The sequence below is a fragment of the Thamnophis elegans genome, chromosome 4, assembly GCF_009769535.1.
Source record: "Thamnophis elegans isolate rThaEle1 chromosome 4, rThaEle1.pri, whole genome shotgun sequence".
NCBI lineage: Eukaryota > Metazoa > Chordata > Lepidosauria > Squamata > Colubridae > Thamnophis > Thamnophis elegans.
The window spans coordinates 112,528,899-112,554,259 of NC_045544.1; the positions used below are offsets into that span (position 1 = coordinate 112,528,899).

Here is a 25,361-nt window from a genome sequence, read left to right on the forward strand (position 1 = left end):
AAAAATAAAAGTTGTTAATTAGAAAAAGTGCTACTGTATTCCTGACCCCCCCCCCCATCATGGATTACAATTTCTTCCTACAGCATTCAGTTCTAAATCTTAATAATAGTAACTAACCTGATATGATAATTTAACAATGACAACTAACCGGAAACCTTCAGGTTCAGAAGCGGTATATCCCTAAATGCCAACTACTAGAGGGTTGCCCTAGTACAGGGGTCAGCAAACATAAACATTCAAAGAGCCATTTGGACCTGATTCACACAGAAAAGAAAACACCAGAAGTCACAAAGGTCCTAACTGGAAGGCCCCTGTTCAATTCTGGAGTGACCGGAAGTTCAGTTCCCCCACTATAGAGTCTCCTCCTAGCGCAGCATACTTTTTCCTCTACCTGTCATAACCGAAAACCCTATCAATTGTGGAGAAAACTGGAAAACCCTCCCCTTGCCATAAAGTCTTCTCCTGGCGCACTGTGCTTCTCTCCCCCCGCACCACCGGAAGCTCCTTTCAAAACTGTGGCGCCGACCGGTGACGGAGCCACAGCAGAGGGAGGAAAGAGCTACAAGCGGCTCCAGAGCCGCAGTTTGCTGACCCCTGCCCGAGTATATGTCTTCTTTGTAAACTTCCTGGAGTCATATGGGTGCTCGTAGCTGAAACCAAAATGTGAGACCAGGCTGATTTGTAAAATGTAAAAGAAGCCCTGCTGAATCAGAAAAAAAAAAGGTCCACTAAGTCCACTAAATAGAGACCAGAGAAATTATTCTAGAAAGTTCTCAAATAAAACATTAATGCAACTGTGCTTTTTGGACAAGGTGAATTTTATATATGGTCTGATAACTATTGGAACAGCAGACTTTAATATACCTCAGAAACTTCCATTGTTGAAAAATATTGAAATGAATATCCTACCTGGGGTTTAGCATATGGAGGACACAACCGAGACACTACTTAAATTACATTGGTTTAAATAACATTTGCATTGTGTCCTCCATATAGCAAATCCCAGGTAGGACTTCCATTGCAACATTATGTAGCAAACAGAGGTTTCTGGGATATATTAAGGTCAGCTGTAATTAAATAATGCTGGACAGAGTCAGTTTGTAAGGCATCAGGCTAGAAACAGAACTTGTTTGATACGCATCTTGGGACCTGCCAAGTGTAGTGCCCTGGCTGATAGCACACCCATAGCACACCTCTTCTGCTAAATTTGATGGGGTGGGCAGATACAATCAGAGAAAAGTGGTCCTTCAAATAACCTGATCCCATGCCATGAATTTTTGAATCTTGTGTTTGCATGTTAGCTGTACAGTGTTGTGCCTCCCCCCATCTCCTGAATAGTGTAATGGTATGTGAGAATGATCTTGAGGGACAAGTAAAAGAAATGCTGCCTAGGAAACAATCAGACAAGAAAGGGGGAAGCTCCCAGGGATTTAATAGCAATAGCAATAGCAGTTAGACTTATATACCGCTTCATAGGGCTTTCAGCCCTCTCTAAGCGGTTTACAGAGTCAGCATATTGCCCCCAACAACAATCCGGGTCCTCATTTTACCCACCTTGGAAGGATGGAAGGCTGAGTCAACCCTGAGCTGGTGAGATTTGAACAGCCGAACTGCAGAACTGCAGTCAGCTGAAGTAGCCTGCAGTGCTGCATTTAACCACTGCGCCACCTCGGTTCGTAATAACCAGAGGAAGAAACCTAGGAAGGACCTGTCCTAATTTATCAGGTGGTTAGAAATGTCTACAGAACATGGATACCTTCAGACATGCAAGATTCTATTAATGTAGCCTTGCAATGAAATAGAATTAGCTTATCTGGCCATGTTTCCTATCTGGTTTACATAGGAGAGCTGACTGTCTTCAGAGCTGAAGAAAATTCTTGGAGGAGAAGCAAAACATCCAGTTGCCTCTTGTACAAGCACCTTTGGGACAACCATGACCTGAATGACTGAGAATCTCCAGAGACATTTATCTATGCACTTTGGGATGAACACCCTCAAATGGTGCATGAATATGAACAGATTTTCAGAAAAATTGCAGACTAGAGGAACCCTTTCAGCAATTCCAAAAAGGCTCCACACCCATTTGCACTACTCAGTTGACTTTGAGGACACAGACAAACCTCCAAGTCGCCTCAACAACTCTCTAAAAGAATGCAAATGACCAGCTGTCTGCAAGGAATATAAATCCTTCTATTCCCCACCATCCAGTCAGAGCTGAATTAAGTTTCTTGGAAGAGAAATGAACAAGGATCTCCAGTTGCCTCTTGAAAAAAAGCATCTTTAGGAGAGCTGACATCAATCCGACTGATGCCAGCAGCAGCCTCAGATAGCCAATAGGAGCAAGGCAGAGCCCAGCTTCTGACCACAACATCACTTGTATAATTCTGGATGCATTTTATATCATTTATACAGCAAAACGTGTTGTATGAGAAGAGGACAAACTTCACTTCTAAACTGGAACAGCTAAATTTGAATCTAGTGTCCTTGTAATGAGCTAGAGATGAAATAACAGCAGCATCATGGGGACTTGATACAGAAAAACAATGAGGCATCTTTTTGATTCAGTTAGCTGGATAAAAAGAAAAGCCTTGCTGGAAATTATACTTCAGCCAATAAAGCCTTTTGTGGGCAATTCACATTGTTGATTTGTATTTAATTGGTAATCAACTACTATTCTAAAGCTCTTTGACACAATTACTATTTGCAGGTCACATATCTACAGATCACTATATCTATGCATTTCTTTTATTTTCTATATGAAGAAGGAAACACTGTCTTTATTAGGTTTCACTGCTATTTTCAGCCCACTTCCCTAACCTATCAAAGAAATTGTACTTGTCTCTTATCTCATTTGTATGTTTCTGCAGAAATTTCTTTGGTGGAGAATTAAATTCCAGCATTCAGAGAGAATTTCAAATACCACGCAATAACTGGAATTTGATCTATACGATGGTTTGGGAAGTGTAAAATAGATGAGATCATATTAAAATATGAACTTTTTCTTTCTTATTCTGTGGCACTCAGCAATTTACTCTGGTAGATTTCAGTATGAACAGCTCTGAGTTGACCTGAGATTGCTATTGAGATCCTCAATCTCAGACACTACCAAACAAGGAGGTTGGATAGCTAACTTTCTATTATGGTTAAGTGGACAATTAATGCAGTAATCTTCCCACATCTACTAACTTCATTTGTAAAAGATGAGAGTGTCTTACACATTCATACTGTCATACCACTGATCTGCTCCAGATTCTTCCCCTCACCCCATAAATACCAACCATTGTTCATGTGGTCTCTTTAACTTTAACCCAAGATATTATTTACTAAACTTGCTAGTACCTTGCACATGCAAATCTGATGTTCTATTCCTGAATTGCAGGCCCTCCTCACCAAATAAGCGACTTATTCTATCTCTCCAGACTTTGTAATACACTAGCACATATAATACACACAGCCCTTCCTCAAATGAATGTATTTTTTCTTTTTCCTCTAAAACATTCAAGTTGTTGTTAAGTGGCTAAGTCATGTCCAACTCTTTGACACCCCATAGACCATGGCACACCTGGCTCCCCTTTTCTCCATTGTCTCTCAGAGTTTGCTCAAAGGTTCATTGGGTCAATGACACCATCTATCCATCTCTGCTATCCCTTCTCCACTTGTCTTCAATCTTTCCCAACATCAGGGTCTTCTGCAATGAATCTGATTTGTCTGAAACGGTATAGGGTTTCATGCCTAGGCAGGGAGTTGGACTAGAAGACCTCCAAGATCCCTTCTAACTCTGCTATTGTATTGTATTGAATACTCTCTTCTCATTAGGTGGCTAAAGTATTACAGACAATAGCAGAGGCCATGGAGATAAAATAGGAAATGAAGTGAGCTGTAAGAATATGACAAAACTATTCTAAAGATTACTGTTCTGTTGCAAAAGGGAAAACTTTGTCCCTAAACATGGGCTACTTATGTTCCTTTGAGTAGCAATATTCTTGCTTTGTTTTGTTTGATTTTGCATGCTACCTTCAATGTGAGACTTTTAATGCTAAAGCAATCTTATTCTACTTCTCAGGTAAAAGATGCCAACAGCAATGCCAGTTTACAATCATAAAGTCAAAAAGAGACAAAACCTAATGAAAAGGAAGGGAAAAACATGATTATGATAGTTGGTTCAGTAAGTCAAAGGCCAATTTATGTATCTATCAAGTTTGCATTGCATCTTCTCTGGGTTTTGTCTGGCCTCTCTTTTTGAAGTATTATTTTTCTTTGCATTTTGTTTTCCTTTTGGGCTGAATAACTTATTCTGTAGGCTTCTATACAAGTTCTCCTATTTTTATTTAAATCAAAGAGCAACTATGGGAAATGCAATCTTAAGCAATTAAAGATTAGTGGTAAAGAGAAAGCATTTGCTTAGGAAAAAAATTGCACTTCCATCCATGGGGGACCATAGTCCCTTAAGAGCTTGGGTTATTCACAAAGTTGCTGTATTTTTCTTTGGGCTGAGAACAACAGTCACCAGAGTTAACAACACTGCTGTTTACATTTGATCAACCTGGGATGAAAAAACAGTCAGATGAGAATCCCAAAAGGAACAACATTCTTTCAACTCACCTATGTCTCCTGTAATATGCAATATCTAAACAGTTTGAAACTATTATTGCTAACAATTATACTTAGCAATGTTGCTCAGCATTTAATCAGGTATAAAGAAATAGCCGATAGTGTTTTTCAAGTTATGCAAATTACAGAAAAGTATAGTATTCAAATATTAAAATCATAGACCTACAATAGAAAGAGTTTTAGACTCAATTCCATTTGAACTGAAGTGAATTCCAATTTCAAAACTGAAATCAACTGTCTGCACAATCCATACTGGCTAAATGTAAACTGTTGCTTTCTCTCAAATGCCTGTCTATCCTTGGGGGGAAATGCAAAACTTGGATCAACTATAGCTTACTATTGCACTTCAATGCTTCTGCAGTATCAAATATTGTACTCCTTTCAATTCAAATAAAAGAATAACATGAAGGAAGAGCTGATCTACCAAAACAGCCAATCTACTTTTCAAAACCTTGTATGCTATCATATAAATAGTAACAAGTGGCCAAAGACCACTGTTCAAAACTATCTTAACGCATGCTGAGCAAAACTCATTCTGAATTCTGACCTAAACATTTGCTGGATATATGTTATCTTTCAAACTATAACTGAAACTGTTTGTATACATAACTTTAACGAAGCAGATCTGGGAACAAGACCTACCAGATGCTTCTCTCTAGAGATAAACATAACATTCTGGAGATAATTATAAATACGGGTAGACAATTCACATATAACATGAGATATATGGCAATAATCTCATTCCATCTTGGAACATTGCTATCACTTATCTATTGAAAAAGCAATAAACAGATATCATAACAATCTTAGCCATCTCTTTAACAAGTAAAGCAAGAAGAATGGCTTAAAAGCTGAATTCCATTTGAAGACTGCAATGAAATCTCACTTCTTCATTCCTTCTGAGCTTCTTTCTCTTCCTTTCATTTAATATACAATCTGCTACAGGATTGTGATTACTGGATAATTCTCTTCAGTACCACATATTCTGAATAAATGAAATATATATTATTAAACAGCACAATCATATTTTTCTTTCTTTGATATGTCAGTTATGAAATAAAATTTTGGCAGGAAAAAGGAACGTTAATTCCCTGCATCAACAAACCATGCCCACATGATAAGAATATAACTACAGTATTTAGTAATGGTATAATCATGGCTATTCATAGTATTAGATCAGACACATTTTTATTTCTTTTAAGAACTTTTTCCTTCATTGCGTGCCAAAAGATTCACAAGGTGTCTTTCATAAACCTAGAAAAGCAGGCCAGCAGCTACCAATGGTTATTGGAGAATCAATTTAAAATTCCCATTTTTACACTGTATCATACCAATTCATTATGGAATACTCTTTCTCAGTGATATTTTTTACCCAAACATTCTACAGATGTGAACACACATTTTTGAGTTTTCTTTAACTATTTCCCCCCTCTTCTGTACTGTGCATTATTTTTAATGTAGTACTGACTACTTTTTAAAATTCAGTTGTCAAAACATTGCACAAAATTACGTATTGTCCTCTTATCCCATCCATCAATAAAAGATTCTTTGCATACTACTTGCACCGCCGGGATGTTTACTAAAGTTACAACTGGCTATTCGAAAGGGAAGGATAATGCATGAATGAAATCCCACAAGGACAACTGGAACTCTAGTGTCAGGCTATAATATGAAAGTGTAACCAACATTCTTTCTCCACAAAGACTATCAAGGCGAGTCAATCATTAGTTTCATTTTTACATCCAACTCCTTTGCAGGTTTCAGAAAAACTGGGGGAAAAAACCTTAAAAATGGTCATAGTATCTGGTTTTTATTTCAGCTAGCAATCAGTTGTGAAGATGGAAAGCTCTGAGCTGAAGAAGCTTCTTGGATGAGAAGTGAAACATCTTCAAAGAAAAACCAGAAAGTCCAGTTGCCTCTTGAAAAAAGCATCTTTGGGATAACCATGTCCTGGATGACTGAGAATCTCCATAGACCTATTTTGTTCAGTCGGTTCAAAAAAGTATGTTAAAAAAGCAGTGGTTCTAGAACATATGAACTGACACATACTATCTCTATGCATCTAAACCAGTGATTCTCAACTTCGGCCAGTCCGCAATGGGAGCTGAAGGTTAAGAAATACTGATCTAGACAATGTTCTTCCCTCATTCAATGAAGGCAAGGAATACAGGATATACTGCTTACCTGCAACTACAGTGCTGTCTGTTTCTTTTAATGCTCTCAAATAAAACACATTTAAACCCCTGAAATTCCACTCCAGAATCAAATGACAGGACAAGGGCTGGAAAACTGAGCAGAGGATTGTATAGATACCAAAGTTTTATAAAAGTTCAGATTTTACTCTCCTTGTTTTGCCATGAATACTGATTAATTATCAAAACTTTGCAAACCAAGAAAACAGAAGGCAGGAGTTTTCCCCCTATAGTTCCTTGTTAAAAAAGAGAGACTTTCTTGGTATTTAATTACCCATTCAGTTGATAACAATGAAGAGGCAAAGAACTGCAGAAAGAAAGGCTGCCAAGGATACAGACCTTTGAAATGATTACTCTGTTATTGAATTTATTTATTTATTTTGCCTGGATAAAAACATGTTTTGTAGTTTGCTTGAAGTACCTAAAGCAAAATGGAAATGTCTTTCTTTGACTCATTGCTGTTGTACCTGGCTATAATCTACCTAATGAATGACCAAGCTTTTGTCCTTCATAATGTATCGAGAAATGGAGGGAGAATGCTAAGATTTGCAAAAAATACAAAATACAAAATAAATAAATCCTACTGCTTTATTCCAACTCTAATCCCACTGTGGTGACAGAAATGCTATTCAGTTGCTAGTTCAGTTGAAATATTTTAGGATTTTAAAATATGTATACAGTACTTGTTGAGTCAACTCAGTGCCTGTTAATAAATCTTTTCTTTCTTTCTTTAAAAACGTAACTGCCGAGAGAAAATACAACTGATGGCTCATTTATACTTGAGATTTTTATTTTTCACTATTCATTGGCAAAGAACTTGATGACTTGATTTACTTAAACATATTTTTAAAGATTACTAACAACTTCAGGCAGTAGATAATGTTTACCAAAGGTTTCTAACACAGTAGCTATATAAAATCGATATAGCAACTGCTCCTAACTTTGATACCTTTTAGAATACTCAGCAATAGGGAATTATAGGTTTCTGTGGAATTCTGTGAGTTGAAGTCTAGATATTAGGAGATTGCCAAAACTGAGGAATGTTGCAGACATTCAAAGGCCTCTGAATACTGACTTCTGGAAAAGCAATGATGGCCTGAAGATGGTTTCATACGAGTGCAGCTGACAACCAAGCTGGTAAGAAGGACCTGTGAAAAGAACTGGCTTCCAAAACTCCTCTACAGATCAAGGAGAGAACCTGGGATCACCCATACTACTCCATGCAGATGTTCCCTATGACAAGATTGCAAAACAGCAATCTCCAGCAGGTTTTAGAACTCTTGAGAGCCGAGAACTCAAGTTTGCTCAAGGCACACTTTGGAGTCTTTAAAAATCACACTGCTCACTTTCTCTCTTAATTACTGGAAATGGCTTGTCAGTTGCTTTTTGGGTAATAAGAACATCAGAAGGGTATGTTTTGCTAAGGTTGATTTTCATTCAATCCACAGTGAAAGAAGTATCATGTAGGTTAAATGTGTATTTTATGCAATAACTTCAAAAAATGGAAATAAACAGCAAAAATATAATTTTGGAAAAAATTTAAACACACTTGGGGGACAGATTGACAGGAAAAAAGATTTTGAAATAATTGTAAGAATACTTCTTGTGATTTGTTTAAAATCCTATTAAAATATATGAAGATTTTGAGTTAGGTGTATGAATTTTTTTCCCTGGGAAAATATGGATTAGGGAAACCTATAAGAGGGGATTTTGAAGGCTGCTTACTACATGCTAAAGAACTAAATATTATAATTAAAGGGAAAGATCCATTTATACAGAATGGAGAAAAATATTTTAACTCTGGTAATATTCAAGGATATTTGGTAACAATGTACTCAGAGCTTTCTTTTAAGATTGTCTATAAAAATTAACTCAAAAAAGGAAACAGAAGAGATACAACTGAGAATCAGGCTATTTTGTACGCAGATTTAAAATTGACAGGATATAAGAATACATTGACAAAGATGTTACACAAGACTTACAAATGAAACCAGTAATGTTTTAATAGCTAAAAGGGGCACACAAATAACAACCCAGAAGACTCATGTGAATGCATGGATTCAATTCAGAAGAGTGACTTGAACAAGTTTCTTATTCAGGATTTACAAAAGAGAAATGTTTTACTTATAAAGGGATTCCTGAGAAAAGATAGAGAATGAAAAGTAATAAGTTTTTGGGACACACTACTTAAAAGGATAAACATCAAGAGTTTTACAAGTTAAAAAAAGGTTTACTTATCTGATCAAGATTAAAATGTATATGATTCCTCCACCCCCACCCCCACCCCGGCTCTGAACCTTTATGGGTTTTTCTTGACCAGAATGATGAGGCTTTAAAGATTTGTTTATAGATAAAATATGGGAAGAAGAGGGTGTGGTGTTGGTTGCATCTTTAGGGAAAGCGTAAGCTATGGTATTACAATTGAAAAAGTTAAAACTTTTTAACTTCTTAAAAATCCCCAATTTTTTCATATCTTTTTATTTTTATTTTTTTTATATTTTTCTTAAGTTGTACTAGTATTTATTTTTTTAAAAACTTCAATAATAAATATTATTTTAAGAAAAATCCCCAAAGGCCTCTGAATATCTATTGCTGAACAGGTAGTAGAAGGAGGAGGTTATTGCCTTCATGCTCTGTGAAGAGACTTCCTTTGATGGCCAACAGGTTTAATCCAGGAAGGCTGCTTTTATGTCCTTAAGCATTAAGCTTAACCACTTCAATGTATATCGGCAAATGCACCAACAAAACAGCCACTCTTCTATATCATTGCCTCACAAATAGTATATGGAAAGCAGCTATCCAAAATATTTTTCTATATATGTAATAACTTTAAGATATATACATACTATGTGTGCAGATTATATACATTCAGATAATATAAGAGATTCATTCTACATACTGCAAATATGATCTTAGAGCTATTTGAAAATACAGCTATATAAAGTATACCAATTTAACGTTAGGTGCCAAAATGCTCAGCAATTGAAGGTCTAAGTCAACAAGGGCTTCCCTGGTGGGAAAGCAAGATTGAGCTTTATTGCATCATCTGATTCCTTCAGAAATAATCATCCTGATTAATCAATATTTTTAATTAGAAAGGAACAGTTTATGTTGCCCACATTTTTCACATTTTGAAGAATCTTAATAATGCACCAAAAGTTCTTATTTTCCCAAAGTGTAAAAAAAGAAATCAAACAATAAAACATTCCACATGCTTGCTTAAATAGTGAAAGATGTACTGAAGGGACAAGCTTTATATGACTTCTAAACTCATAGAAAGAAATTAAAAAATTACTAGAACTATCTAGAAAGGCAGCCTTATTATTATACCATCATTATTCTCATCCTCTCCTTATCTTATGATTATAACTGTATTGCTTGTATCTTACGATTTGTATTGTTTACTTAGAACCCTAGTATGATTTATGTTGATTGCTTATTTAGTATCCATGACTATCAGTAAGTGTTATATCTAATGTTTTATGATGGATGTATTTTTACAATGACTATGATAATCATCTATCAATATTGTTGTATATACACTGAGAACTTATGCACCGGAGACAAATTCCTTATGTGTCTAATCATACTTGGCCAATAAAGAATTCTAATTCTAATATGAACCATATATAGATTATTTCACATTAATATTAGTCTAATTCTTTTTTCTACTTTTTGGTGTTATACTTTCCCATATTTTGAAAAGTTCATGTCAATAGTGATTCATTTAACAACTGCAGCAAGAAAATTTGTAAAATGGGGCAAAACTCACTTAATAATTGTCTCACTTAGCAACAGAAATTTTGGGCTCAATTGAGGTCATAAGTCGAGGACTAGCTATACAATGGCATCCATAACCAGTACCAAGAAGCTTGTTTCATGTGCCCTTCTTATTTGAATCTAAAATATCAATGGTACAGCCCAAAATATCAGTTCTTATATCTGTACAAAGGAAAATATTAGAATTTATTATATTTACAGGAATTTAGAGAGAGAACAGAGGCACACCCATAATACTAACAAGAGGGTGACTGTCTCGCAATATCTTAAAAACATCCAACTGGCCACAATGTGAAACACCACGCTGGAGTAGACAGCATTTGGTTTAATCCAGAATAATGTTTTAAAGGAACATTCTTAGAATTTCAGTTGCCATTTTTATTCCGTCAAAAGGTATTAGCCATTAATGACTATTCGTGGTGCATTTCCAATCTTATGGAATTGGCAAAGTCCTTAAGGGAGCTATTCTAGTTTTGCAGATTTTGCTTTCCTTCCTTCGCTCAACTACATTTGTTGCTTGACTCAATTACATACTTTTTCAACCTTTGCTAAGCATAATTCTGCAGCTACACAGCAATGAGGATGATTATTCTCATTAGCATGGAGAGCCCTCGGTGCCTCTACAGTACTTCACAAACAAAGCCCTCCAGCAGCCTGCCTTCTGCCAACCACTTCCCTGCTGAGGGATCAATATCTCACTGCCCTTATTATTTTAATTTTAATGCCTCATGTGGGGTTTCACAACAGAAATAATTATAAGCTAGTGATGAAAGTATCTTCCTTCCCACAGAGCAAAGAAGACCTTAGGGTTCAATTAAGTGACAAGAGAAAACAATGAAGATGGTACCTTGGATTTGAGCTCCCTCTTTACAACTTTTCTCACTTGTTATTCCTATCTAAATGTAACAGCTTAGGTAACTATACTTAATTGTCACCCAGATGGTGAAATTGCCTTGACATCAACAACATCTCTCTCTCCCTCTCTCTCTCTCCTCTCCTCTTCTCTCTCTCTCTCTCTCTCTCTCTCTCTCTCACACACACACACACACACACACACACACACACACACACACGGAAGGGGACTTCTGGATTAGACCAAAGGCCAACCTAATCCAGCATGCTGCTCCCATGATGTCTACATAGAAAACCACAAGCAAAGCATCACAGCAATAAAATTGTTCAATGATGAATAATATTTGGAGTTATACTGTTTAATAACTTTATCTGCCATAAATTAACACCTATTAAAGCTACTCAGGTCAGAGATCATCGGTGTATTTTCTGAAAGTACATCCCATCATTTAGTTGCATACATGTGAAAATATCTGTTTATCTATCATTCTAAATCTTTCATTGTTCAGCTTCACTGAATTAATCTAAGTTCCGATATGTGGATGGAAGGAGGACACTTCCTGTTCATGTCCTCTAAATCATGCATAATTTTATATACTCTTGTGTTTCTCCATATTCAATTTTTTCAAAATGAAATACTGCCGCTGTATGAGAACTCTTGCTTTTCCTTAATCATTGCCAGACAAGAGATCATTTAAGTTAGGATACTCTCCAAAAAACCCTGTTAGTTCCATTTTTTTAAGATTTGAAAGAAAGGAATAACAAAATAAGGATATTATGAAAGAAAACCCAAAAACGTGAACGCCAACCTTTTAAGAGGTTAAAGAAAAAATGATATGACTTGTAGCTAACTGTTATTCAGATAGATTCCTGTCAGGATTCTCAACTTTTCCTATCTTGGCTGAAACTGGGTGACAATGTACAAGGTAAATTCCCACAGAACATTCTTGAATTCTGTGATATGCTGACAGCTTGACACATGGCAGGAAACGGACCTCCAGTATTAAAAGCAGCAGATACCACAACTGCTGTTGAAAAGTTAAAGAGATAATCTGGCAGTTATTCTTCCTCAACTGGCCAAAATAACAGAGAACCAAACAATCATCTAATTTTGTAAAATATTTCTCTTTTGTAACTCAGGCACATTAGTTGGAGAAAAAGGTGCCCAGCAACGATGGGATTCGTTTACCTTCCCTACCAGTTTGCAAATGTAAGTGTGCGTACATGCACACCACCTTCTGCGCATTAGCAGTGCTCATGCATTATGTTGGGGCAGGTGGGCGGAGCCTCTGGCAGCTGCCTCTACCAGTTCACCCGAACTGGAGAGAACCTGCTGAATACCACCTCTGGTGCACATCTCTTGTCGACTCAAGGACTGCACCAAGTTTTGTGTAGCATACTGAAGATTTCAAAAATGGGTGGTTCCAAGGCCAACTGTTTGTAAGAGGGGGGAGGATAGGGAGCTTTAAAGTTTAAATTGATGTCTTAAGCTTAAAATATAGACCTTGTTCCTACTATCACACATGCAAACATGTTTGACCCCACCCACTCTTGGACCGGCAACAGAGGAGCTGGTGAATTATGGGTGTTTCCCAGGATATCCTTTTTGCAACTACTATTTTCTTTGGTCCCAAATACCAGCCCTGTGTTATATATGCCTGATGGCAAATTAGTACCAGTTATATTTAAATGGGGGAGGGAGAGCGATGGATCAGTATTCAAAAACACTCAGCTTTTCAGCTAGAAAGCCAACAACTCAAGTTCAAGACCCGAGCACTGTGTGACAGGATGAGCTCCTGTTTCTGCTTCAGCTCCTACTGACCTAGCAGTTCGAAACATGCAAATATTAATAGTTATTACTTTCGTGGGAAGGTAATAGCATTCCGTGTACCTTTAGCATATAGCCCTGCTGGCCACATGATCATGGAAAGTGTCTTCAGAAATGGAGATGAGCACCAGGTCCTACAATCGAATACAACTGGACAGGGAAATCTTTATCTTTAAATGAGGAGAAAATCAATTAGGAAGTATTATTGCTAATAAATTGAGTCAGAAGAAAAAAGACATCTCATTGGCAAAAGGGGACAAGAGATATATTTTCACAAGAAACTTTTAGGGGGGAAATGTAGCCAGTTACTTAAATTTAACTTAAATATATTCATACATGGAACATGATCTCGTAAACTTTCACGATCTCTGAAGGCCAGAATACTACATAAGATTGGCTTCGTTTTTAAGAATTCAATTATTCCCTAGCTACATGTCTAATGAAAACCAGACTTTATTCTTCCACTGACAAAAATCCAGATAAATAAGTTGCTTTTTGCAACTGAACAGAAATATACTATGTTGTAGAAAGAAATAAGAATTATATCTTCAGTACCATTTTAACAGAACCTTTCATCTGAAGTGGGAGTTTTTCAATCCTTAATAATTCACTATTTATGCCACAAGATGTACTGATGCCCATTAACTGTGTAGAAATAGCATAATATATTGGTGAGAAAAAGTTTATGATCCTTTAGAACTATCCATACTTTTGCATTATTATGACTTACATTATGATCTGAACTTCTTTGAAGTCCTTTAAAGAGATTGAAGTTAAAGAAATAATCATATTGCACTCTACTGTTATGTCTTTATTGAACATAATGAACTAACATTCACTGTTTTGGTTGGAAAAGAAGTATAGTTTTTGGATAATCAGCTTTCTTAAGGCAGTAAATTGAGTCAGATGTTCCAATCGATGAGAGGACAATCAGGTAAGAATTTGAGGGGGCCTTTCTTTAAAATAAACACACATTGTTTGCCACCATCAAATTGTTTATTTCCAAGGGGATAGTCTATATCCCTTTCCTTTTTATGTACCCAGTGTATCACTGCGTTTGCATATGTACATTTTTCAAATTATATATTATGTAAATTGCATTGATATATTTTTGAAAAGAAGGACTAGGGATGATATGGTAGCTGTGTTCCAATATCTAAGGGGCTGCCACAAAGAATACTGGAATTTAAGAAGAGATTGGATAGCCATTGGTCTGAAATAATATGAGGTTCCCTGCTTGAGCAGGGGGTTGGATTAGAAGACCTCTAAGGTCCCTTCCAACTAAGTTATTCTGTTAAAATCTGAAATAAAAATATTAAAACTAATAGTACAGTTTTGATGATAGATAGAGATGGAAACTGTTGTTTGTCTTACCATGTAGTTCAGAATCTAGAAAAGGAAAATTAAGTTAAAGGGCTTAAGTTTACAGATGTTTCTCTCAGGATAGAAAAGATTGCATTAGTAAAAGCACAAATTTTCTAAGATGCTTGCATCAGGCATATAGTTCTTAGTAAGGGCTTTGTAATGCAAAAACCTTTCTTTGTGAATTTTTACAGGATTCTTGTCATGAGTTCCTTTCCCCCCACTCAAAAATTTTGGGGGACAAAAAGATGTAACTGCACAATGTATTTTGATTAGAAGCACTATGTGTTATGGTATGTATCTGAAATCATTTAATGTCTGAATTTTGCATTTAATCCAGATTCATTTTAAATGAGCTGAGGCTAGTTGTGTCTATGTGAATAGGAAACATGGACCATCAAACTAATATAACTCCCTTTTCTCAAAGAAACATGCCTTTGAAGTAAATTCATCATCAAAAATCCTCTTAAATCCAGGATTATCTTCAGAATCTTCTGAAGTGGCTACTTAATAATCCAATGATATATAAGGATTAAGATTTCAATCCAAAATAAACTTAACTGGGTAAATTTTAGTGAACTCAGTATAATTTATTTCTGAGAAAGCAGACTTAAAACTGTACTGTTTTTTACAAACACAATTTTAGAAGTCCCATTGTCTGTGATGTATTGTTTTTCTTTATTAGTTACATTCATATCCTGCCTCTCTCCCAGGCCCTGAGAGAATTGTGCATGGCTCTCCTTTCTCCAACTTTTCCTCACAGTTATTCTGAGGGATTCATTAGACCAGGGGTCGGCAAACTTAAACACTCAAAAGTGTCATTTGGACCCGTTTCCCACAGAAAAGAAAACACTGGGAGCCACAAAGGTCCTAATTGGAAGCCCCCTGTTCAATTCTGGAGCTGACTGGAAGTTCAGTTCCCCCACCATATAGTCTCCTCCTAGCGCAGCGTACTTTTTCCTCTACCTGTCATAACAGAAAGCCCTATCAATTGTGAAGACAACTGGAATACCCTCCCCTTGCCATAAAGTCTTCTCCTGGTGCACTGTGCTTCTCTCTCTCCCCCCACCAGAAGCACTTCTCAAAATTGTGGCACTGACCGGTGACAGAGCCACATCAGAGGGAGGAAAGAGTCACATGCAGCTCCAGAGCCGCAGTTTGCTGACCCCTGCATTAGACTGAACAATAATGGCAATGACTGGTCCAAAGTTGCCCTGTGCACTTTTATAATTGAGATTAGACTTTTGAATCAGGACATCTTACTCTAACCGTTTAATCATTATATCATACTTCTTCAACAATAAACAAATATAAAAATTCCTTTGGGTTGCGTCAACCTCTAATGACTTTAGAAACATAAGCATGCAATTCTCTTGTCAACATTATGGAAATGGTTTGCCACTGCCTTCTTATGAATTGTTTTATTTTTTTACCATACTTCCCAGTCTAGCAATAGTCCTGGTGTTTCCCCAGGGTTCCAAATGTAACTGCTGAGCCAGATCTGAACTTGCTTAGGGCATGTAGGTGCTGATATCTAGCTGGTCTACTGAAAAGAAGAGTGGAGCTTACGTTGTTTTCAGATTTAAAGCAGGGATCAAACCTCAAACTTTTCCAAGGTGCTTAAAACTCAAATACATAAGCCACCATAGGCACACTTTTTTATATCTCTATCTAATGCTAGATGCAGGTTAATCTAACTCCATAGCAACTGTAGCTTGCTTTTCTTTCAGAGATGATAGTAATAATAGTAACAATTTCTCTTAGTCGCCTTTCAAATCCCAATAGATTTCAGCTACAGATCAAACAGAATATGATCTGAGAGATTTATGATTGGACCTTTTGATTTCATTCAAAATGGCTGCAAACTGGATTACAGCAGCTGCACAGGGAAGTAAACATGACTGTGTCAGAGATACAGTGATATTGTCCCATCTTTAATTATAGTTTTCTTACAAGGTCAAATAACATGTAGCAGCTTTGAAAACGGTCAAAATCAAAAATGGTATAGAGAGAAACGTTTGATTTTCATCCTCCAAGAAATCTGCTTTGTCCAAAATTGCTGTTTTTCAGCAAAAAAAAAATAAAAAAAAAATCAAATAATCAAGGAAGGTTTTGTGAAAACAGCTTCCAAACATATGTTGAAAAGGATTATAAAATTCTTATTTCCCAGCCAGAAAGTTCCTCTTATTTTTGGAGTAGCATAAAGATCTTAACTGAACTCAACTGATTCTGAATAACAGGGAAGACTAATTCCATAACATTTCTCCTTTGGAAGTAAACAAACTTTCAGTCCCAAATAGCGTGCGTGCGTGCGTGCGTGCGTGCGTGTGTGTGTGTATATATATAATATCCATGATAGTTCAAAGTGTTTACTTGAACATTATTCTCATCTATGTGTTTTTCCAATCTGTAGAAGAGCTACATATACAGAAAATGGAAACCAGCAGTTGTATTCTTCACAGAATGTTTACTATGAATATGAGGTTATCTATGACAGTTTTCCTATCATGCAATTTTTAAAAGCTAATATTTTTGGGAATGTAGTTATAAAGATGAATGCACAAGGTAATGTTTCTAAAGGTTTAATAAGAACACTTCACTCTTTTTTCAGTCACCATGTAAAAGATCCTATCCAGAGTTGCCTGAATTGGGAGGGGGAAGCCTCATTTTTGGGAAATATTGGGTCAAAAGCAGCCAATTGGTTTGGGTCAGTCTATGCTGGAACAGAAGAAGCTGGCAAACAACTGACTTTACTCTTTGCAAGCAATCTTAGAGCAGTTTTGGTTTCCTAGCAACATGATGGGATACAGGAATCTACTGGAGGGATAATGCTATAAGCTATGCTCAGCAGCTTCTCCTCTCTCTCTCTCTCTCTCTCTCTCTCTCTCTCTCTCTCTCTCTCTCTCTCTCTCTCTCTCTCTCTCTGTGTGTGTGTGTGTATGTATGAAAGACAAAAGCCTTGTGCCACAAAAGTATCATTAATCTCTAGTGATCTCCTAAATTCTAGGTTCATTAAGTACTGCTAGCCCTAAAACCTTATCACATGAGTGCATAGGCACACATGTTTCCAATACTAATAATTTGAATTTCATTTTTAAAAGCCAGAATTCCTTATTGTTCTTATATCATGATAGCCAATTCTTTTATTAAGATGAGGGGCTATAACTTCAAGGAAGGCCATGTGTTCAGGTATGCATTTAAAGCCAAGATTCTTAAGCCTGAAACTTATTGTTAACCATAACTGCACATAACTTTCACAACTCACTACCAGGTATTTATTGAAAGGGAAATACTTTTCATTTAACATTTCAGGCTGCTCACAGTACTGAAAAAATGAGATTATTAATCAGCAGGGGGAAATCAGTTAATTTCTCCTACTTAAAGAAATGCTAATGACTAAACTTCAGCCTTTGAATCCCTACCTCTTGAACAAGGCCAGATACTAGATTCCCACTCTTTTTTAAAAACTCAGTTTTGTCTGTATGTGAGCAACAGTCCAGTGACACAGGAAGAGTTTGATGGTAGAAGAAATGTAGTTTCTGAGTCATCGGAGGAAGGAATAGATATGACAGTTGAAATAAAACTCAAAAGTAATGAAAGAAGAACTATTATTTTTGAGCAAAGCACACTTAGGAAAAGAGGAGGAACAGTTGGTCAAGGCAGCATAACACAGGAGTGCAACACAACACAGCACAACACAGGAGTGGAACAAAATAGGAAGGATTTCTTACAATCAATTGTTTAATCTTTGCATAAGGTCCAAGTGGGAACATTCAGGATTGGACTTTTCGGTTTGCCCATTCTCCTGGATTCAATCCTAAAAAATGAGTCTGTTTTATATGGTGTTGAGCATAGCATGATATTAATAAATAAATTATTTGGATCATCTTAACTAATCCATTCATGGAAGAACACACCAGGTTCCTAGTTCTTCTTGTTCAAATACAGTAATTACATGACAGTATGAATGAGCACCAAAGAATTGAGGCCTTTGAACTATGGTGCTGGAGAAGACTCCTGCGAGTCCCTTGGACTGCATGCGATCAAACCAGTCAGTTCTAGAGATCATCAACCCTGACTGCTCTTTAGAAGGCTATCCTATATATATATATTTGTTTTCGTAGATTTTCACGGGTGTAGGTATGCTGGCCTTGTTGTATTCAGGTCTTTTCCCATGTAAGATTGAAATTGTCTTGGCAACGTTTCGGCGAGGTCTCACTCACCATCTTCAGGTTGGTGTTTTCAGCTTAAAGCGTGGTCGGAGCTGCCATCTTCCCAGTGGTTGGTCAGGTCCAGGATGTGTTTAGGGCGGTTGTGTTTGTTCTGGATAGCTGTCAAGGCCTATAAAAGAAAAAACTTCCTCCTTTTTCCAGCACCTTAAAGCTACAGGACTTGAAATTAATTTTGAAGGAACCCAATTAATCTCCAAAATTGAACACTTCAACAAGAGGATAATTATGGAACCTATCTAAATACAGAAACACCCCCACAACATGAATAAATGTGAAAGACATCTGGAAACCAGCCCTAATCAACAAACGAGCCCCACCCACCACCCAGGCCGTTACAACACAAAACAACAACGGACACACAGCCAGCACCAATCAGCACCAATCTACCAATCATGATACAACCCCACAGCCAATCTATCCACTTACTGAAACAAAGCCAGCACTCACACACCCCACCAAGATTTATAGAAAGATGGCAGCCTGAAGATGGCGAGTGAGACCTCGCCGAAACGTTGCCAAGACAATCTCAATCTTACATGGGAAAAGACCCGAATAGAACAAGACCAATGTGTGTGTGTGTGTGTGTGTGTGTGTTTGTGTGTGTATACACACACGCACACACACACACACACACACACAATGTATGTTTATAGAACTTAATTTAATAAGACATCCCTTTCCCAACAAAGGGATATCTTTATTTAAAAAAACATTTTAATTTGGTCATAGACCATCATAACTCATTGTCAGTACATACATAGCTATATAATTGTAATATAAAAATTGCTGGAGCTGTGAATAAATGGGTCCCGGGGATCAGAATATTAAAACAAGCATTTCTATAAATGAAGGCTGTCAATTGCCATTGTGCCATCAGATTGGAGTGTCATTAAGAAAGATAAGTTAGAATGAAGCAACACCTCTTCTTGATAGTAGAAGTCACCAGTTTAATTCAGTTGCTATGCCAACGGAAATCCATCATATTATTTTCATTAAATTAAATAAGAAAAGGTAAATCAGTACACTTGGGAAGACTTTTACAATAAAATCAACTATACCTCCAGTTCTGATAAGGTTATCCTCACATTTTAAAAAGCTGCAATATATAAACCCACCTGCTCTTTCACAAACAATATATCTCCATATTCACCCAAATTGTTTTGTATTATATATCCTCCTATGACAATTGCCAATATCTATGTCATATACTGTAGAGATCATCTGACCACCTTTTAGTTTAACCAGGAACAAAGACACAGAAATACACCCTGGGTCCTGTGAATGCAGATAGGTTATAAATTATGTAATAAATCAATAAAAGGGAAAATAGCTTGATTCTTAATGGCAGAGTTTACACTAAGGCAGTCAGAGTGGCTTTAGTACCCTAATGCTCCCATTAGGAGTAATACCCTATCATTGGGGTTTAATAGTCATTTATTCAAACAAGGAATTCAAGTGCGTTGAATTATGGGGCTCCCCTCTCAAACCTGATTGTCCCTCAATGAATGATGGGAGGATGAGAATTGGAGTGTCAACTGGCATAATCTTTCCCACTCTTTAGAAAAGATGCTTTAGCTTCTGGGCTTACAGTAGTAATACAAGAATATGCATTCTATCTCCGAAGATGTATTTATTTCTACTTCCCCAAGGAAAACCACTGAAGCTGACTCAGCATATCTTCTAGGCAGCTGCCCAAAACAAGAAAAGAATCTGGATCCAGGTTCTTAGCTTGTAAAGTTACCACTATCAGCATGTATAGCTTAGGAGATTTAAATCATAGGGCTAATCAGAAGCTGTACCCAAAAGCATGGAATTTGCTCTCAAACATTAGGATTAAAAACCTTTCACAGAACTAGCCATATCTGTCTGTTGCAACAAAACTAACAAAGAGACTGGTTGAACTTTAAACACCAACACATTCAATGGGACATAAGCTTAGGATAAATAATCTACCTGTGGTAATGTCAGCAATGAAACACACTGTGAGATTTCCTCTTAAGAAGAGGTTAGTAGTTGCCCAGCCTTGCAACATAATGGTAAAGCAGTGTTCCAATATGGGCAAAAGATTCTCTAACTCAATTTCTTGAGGGAATTCTGGGAGTTGAAGTCTTAAAGTTGCTAAGTTTGAAAAACAGACTGCTCTAAACAGACTGGGGGGGAAAAAAACCTAAGGTGCTTCCAGGTGTCTAAGGATGATACAGCTCAGCCATTAACACTCTACTTGACAAAACCACTTAGCAGAAAAATAAAGTGAGAAAAAAAATGAGGAGACCTGGCATGCACAACACACTTCAGATTGTTAGAGTGTATTTTGCTGCTATTGAAAGCTGAGACCTAAGCAAGCTGACTTCACCAGATAATTGAGAGGCTGTTAGATCTGTGTGTCAGGTGTTATGATCCCAATGATGATAGTCTTACATTTTCAGAAATGCAAAGGGAATGCATTCGTTCTGCAGTAGGAGCTGAGTAGGGACAGGGAATCCACCAGGGACACAGCTGCTAACAGTGAAACTAATTCATGGTTATTAATAGTTGAACCTTTGAATTCTAAGAGGCAATGGGGAGTAGTACTTCTGCAAGGGCTTGACCATGATACCCCGATGGGAAGCGCCCCGTTTATTCCCAACAGGAACTTGCTCACAAAGTAATGAGTGTGCTTCCTTCTGATTTGAGAGGTTTCAATTCTGTTGTAAAGGGCCTGATAAATACCCCATTCCTCTCCTCTCTCCTTCAGCTCCTGCCTTTGCAAGTAAGAAATAGCTAGCTTTAAGCCAAGCTGGGGAGACAGAAGTCACAGGGAGCAGATAAACATCAAGGGTTAAACTTACTGAAAATTGTACAAAACTGAGAGTTTGAAGAGAGAAGGACCCAAGACATAAAATGACACATAAATCTTTCCTTGAGTTCAGTTTGGTTTTTTTACTAGTACTGTGACATTATATATTAAGCACAAACCAGGTAAGGAGCTGCTTTTAGGATCATTCTTGCAAAGCAAGGGTGTCAAACTCACGTCATCACAGCGTCGGCACATGATGTATTGGGACTTTCTCCCCCTTTGCTAAACCAGGCATGGGCATGGCCAGCGCCTGATACATCCGGCCCGCGGGCCAGGAGTTTGACAGCCCTGTTGTAAAGGATTGTGCTATAAAATGCTCTGATCTAAAAAATAACATTAACAACACTCCTTGCACAGAAAATGGGGAACTGGAACAATGTAAAGACCACAAGTGGAAAAGCAAGCAGCAAAATAGAAAGAGAGGCAGGAGACGAAAAATGTAATGCAATATAGCAAGAATAGTGGTTCAAATAGTGTTATTTAATTATTAAGCATTCTCAAAAGACATCTAGGCTGTGCACAAAAGAACTTCCTGCTGGATTTTGCTCCTTAACTGCCACAAAAATATCTTTAGCTTCTCAATAACATCTACTCACAATGATATTTCTTACAGATATTTCTTACAGACATCCAGCTACAAAAGTAACAAAAGTAATAAAGATTCAATCTGTATTTTTGTACCCTGCAACAATGCACAGAAGTAAAGAGTATATACTCATATTCTGATCATGTCTCAAAAAACCCTGTACTGATTATTGGGATCTACTGTAAATATGTTAAGTCTTTCATTATACAGATTAAAGCAGTCCTTTTAGGAAAAAAAAACATGTAGGTATCTCACAATGATGTACAAAATAATTTGGACAATCATAATGAATAGAATGCAATTCACTAGCTTTCCTAAATTAAAAATGACAATAAAATGTAAGGAACATTTAAAAGCAGAGATTTCCTAAGAAGGAATTCTATAATCTTGGTACTTACTATGAGAAAGGCCCTATCTTCGTCTCTGCTAAAGGTCTGGAAGCCTATAATTGTTTAGTCTAATTAAAGTCTTAATGCCAACCAGTTTTCAGTTCATAACATCTGAAAAAAAAAATCAGGCTGTGGTTAGAAGCCAGAAAAATATCATAGCAAATGGCAGTGTTTACAATCTACCTATTAGCTTGGTATTTTGTTTTTGGAACATGGAAGAGACTTTTTATGCTTAACTTGGCATGTGACTGTCAGTCTACTAAGATTCTGACACTTGGCAACAAACCACAGTTTATACTCTAAACATTCAGGTAGCATTATGATTTTGATCTGATGTCTGGTTAATGGTGGTCAGGCAATGCTATAATTAAAAGCACATATCTGGATCTTTTAATACAAATGTGGAGATCAAAATAAGTAGTTCCTTCTTTCAACAATATAACAATAATATACCGTATTTTCACGACTATAAGCCGCACTGAAAATCCTAAAATTTGATAAAAAACCAGCAGTGCGGCTTATAACCCGGTGCGCTTTATGTATGGAAAAAGATCGAAAATCTCTCCCTCCCGATTTGACGCTCAAACTTGAAGCACGAGGACGGCTGGGCTGAGCGCCCGTTTCCGAGCCCCCCCCCCGCTTGGTAGGAAGTCCAGATCGAAAGCCAAGCCTGCGGCTGGCTGGCTGGCTGGCCGGACTACCAGCCCCAGCAGCAGCCCCCGGCCAGTTGGGGTAGAGGAATACAAGCCCCATTAGCCCCAGCCCAGGCTTTCCCTCCACCCCTGCATTGACGCGTCGTTCAACCGACCCATTTTCCCCCCGGGTTTTATTTGCCAGCGGAGCCCACCCACCAGACAGACCCTCGCCCCGTTTTCTCCCCCCACCCAGCGTTCCCTCTAAGCTGCGCTCGTGAGCGGCCGCACAGGTAACAAAGAAACACCACACACGTTACAAAGTGCAGCGCAGTGTTTTTGAATGTCTTTAAATGTGACTGGAAATATCCCCCTTCCCTCCTTTCTGAACTCTGATTTCTGATTGGTGAAATCAAGGAAAACTCTGCCCGGAGACCGATGACGCTGCAGAAGGGAAAATTCCCATTGGTCCCCCAGCTGCAAAATGTCAGAAATCTCCCCGTTCTGCCAGGCAGCTGCCGAAGGGAAGGGAGGGTTGGGGCACTTCTCCCAACAGCCCAGGGCCGGCTCCTCTGCCTTCCTCGGCGGTTGGGAGAGTGCTGCGCCCCTTTCAGTCTCCCTGGGGGCCGCCAGGGTTGCTGCGGCTGGAGACGAGCGCTGCTGGGGAGAAGTCAGTGGGAGGGGGAGGAGAAGGGAAACTTCTGTTCGGGACGCCTTTTCCCTCCTCTCCCCCGGATCTCCCCCCGGCAGCGCTCGCCCCGCGGGGGCTGCCTGGCACCGATCAGCTGAGAGGCTGGCAAAGAAGCGGCTCTGGGAAGAAGAAGGCAGGGATGCTGGCTGCCATTCGCTTCCCTTCCTGTTCGCCGCTGCCTGCAGCCCACAGCACCCCCTCTAGCTGGTGTGGGGGTGGCTTCAGGCTGTTCCTGCCCTTCCCCTTTTGGCTGCCGCTGCTTTTCTGCGGTGCCCAAGCTGGCCCAGCCCTGACTCGCTGCCCTAAACTCAGGGAGACCCTCTGCAGTCCCTCTCGTCTGGCCGGGATGCCAGCGAGAGTGTGTTGGGCTGAAGGAAGGAGGGATACTCTCTCTCTCTCGAGCAAATAATAAATAAATCCACACGCGGGGCTCGACGGAGCTTTGAAAGCCGCTTTCTCGCCCGGAGCTTCCCTTCACATCTCTGGAATGGCTTGGCTCCTTTCTTTTTTTTTTTTAGGGCGCCCCTCCATTGGTGCGGCTTATAACCCGGTGCGCTTTATGTATGAAAAAAGTTTGAAAAATTAACGTTAACTGATACTGCGGCTTATAACCCGGTGCGGCTTATGGTCGTGAAAATACGGTACTGCTTAAAAGTGAGCAATAACCCACAAAACATTGCTAAAATTTTAAACCCACACAATGACAAATGAAGACGTGGTGAGGAGTACACAAAGATTTAGTTTATCCAATACCATGCAATATCATTGCATAGATGCAAGCAAATACTTTGGGTACAGAAGACATTTTATTTTTATTCATCAAATCTCTTAATAAAGTGATATATGGTACTTTACAGGATTTTATTGTGCATTGATGGAGAAAAGGATGGTTTCTACAGGAAGGTTGCATTATCACGACCACGTGGCATTCAACAGCAAAACTTAAAAATCTACACTACCTTAAGTAATCCAGAACTATCCAGGAGATTTGGACTAATGCTCTCATATTCCCCCAATACTTCTTATGCTGGTTTGAATGAATAAAGTTTGTAATTCAGGACATCCAACAGCATCAATCGGTCCATTCCTGCTGCAAAAGCAGAATACATCCATAATGCATTCATGCATTCCTTTTCTACCATTACAAAAGGGTGAAATTTCTATTGGTGACCAGATAAAGAATTTCTCGTCTTCCTTTTTGAGCTACACGCAAGCATTAAGAGCAACTGCTTTGCCAGCAATAGTTTCTTAGCATGTCATAGTTAAAAAATAAGAACCATGATAAAAAAGAGAGTCCTCTCACATTCTGAGACTTTGAAAAGTTGCTGCAACACAGAATAAACAAACCAGATGGGCAAATGACCAGCCAT

General features: G+C 38.1%; 1 protein-coding gene across 3 annotated transcripts in view; it reads right to left on the minus strand.

The window, feature by feature from the left end:
• The window catches only part of NCOA1 (nuclear receptor coactivator 1), a 285,039-nt gene that overhangs the window by 127,269 nt on the left and 132,409 nt on the right, over positions 1–25,361 (minus strand). The gene's annotated exons all lie outside the window — the stretch shown is intronic.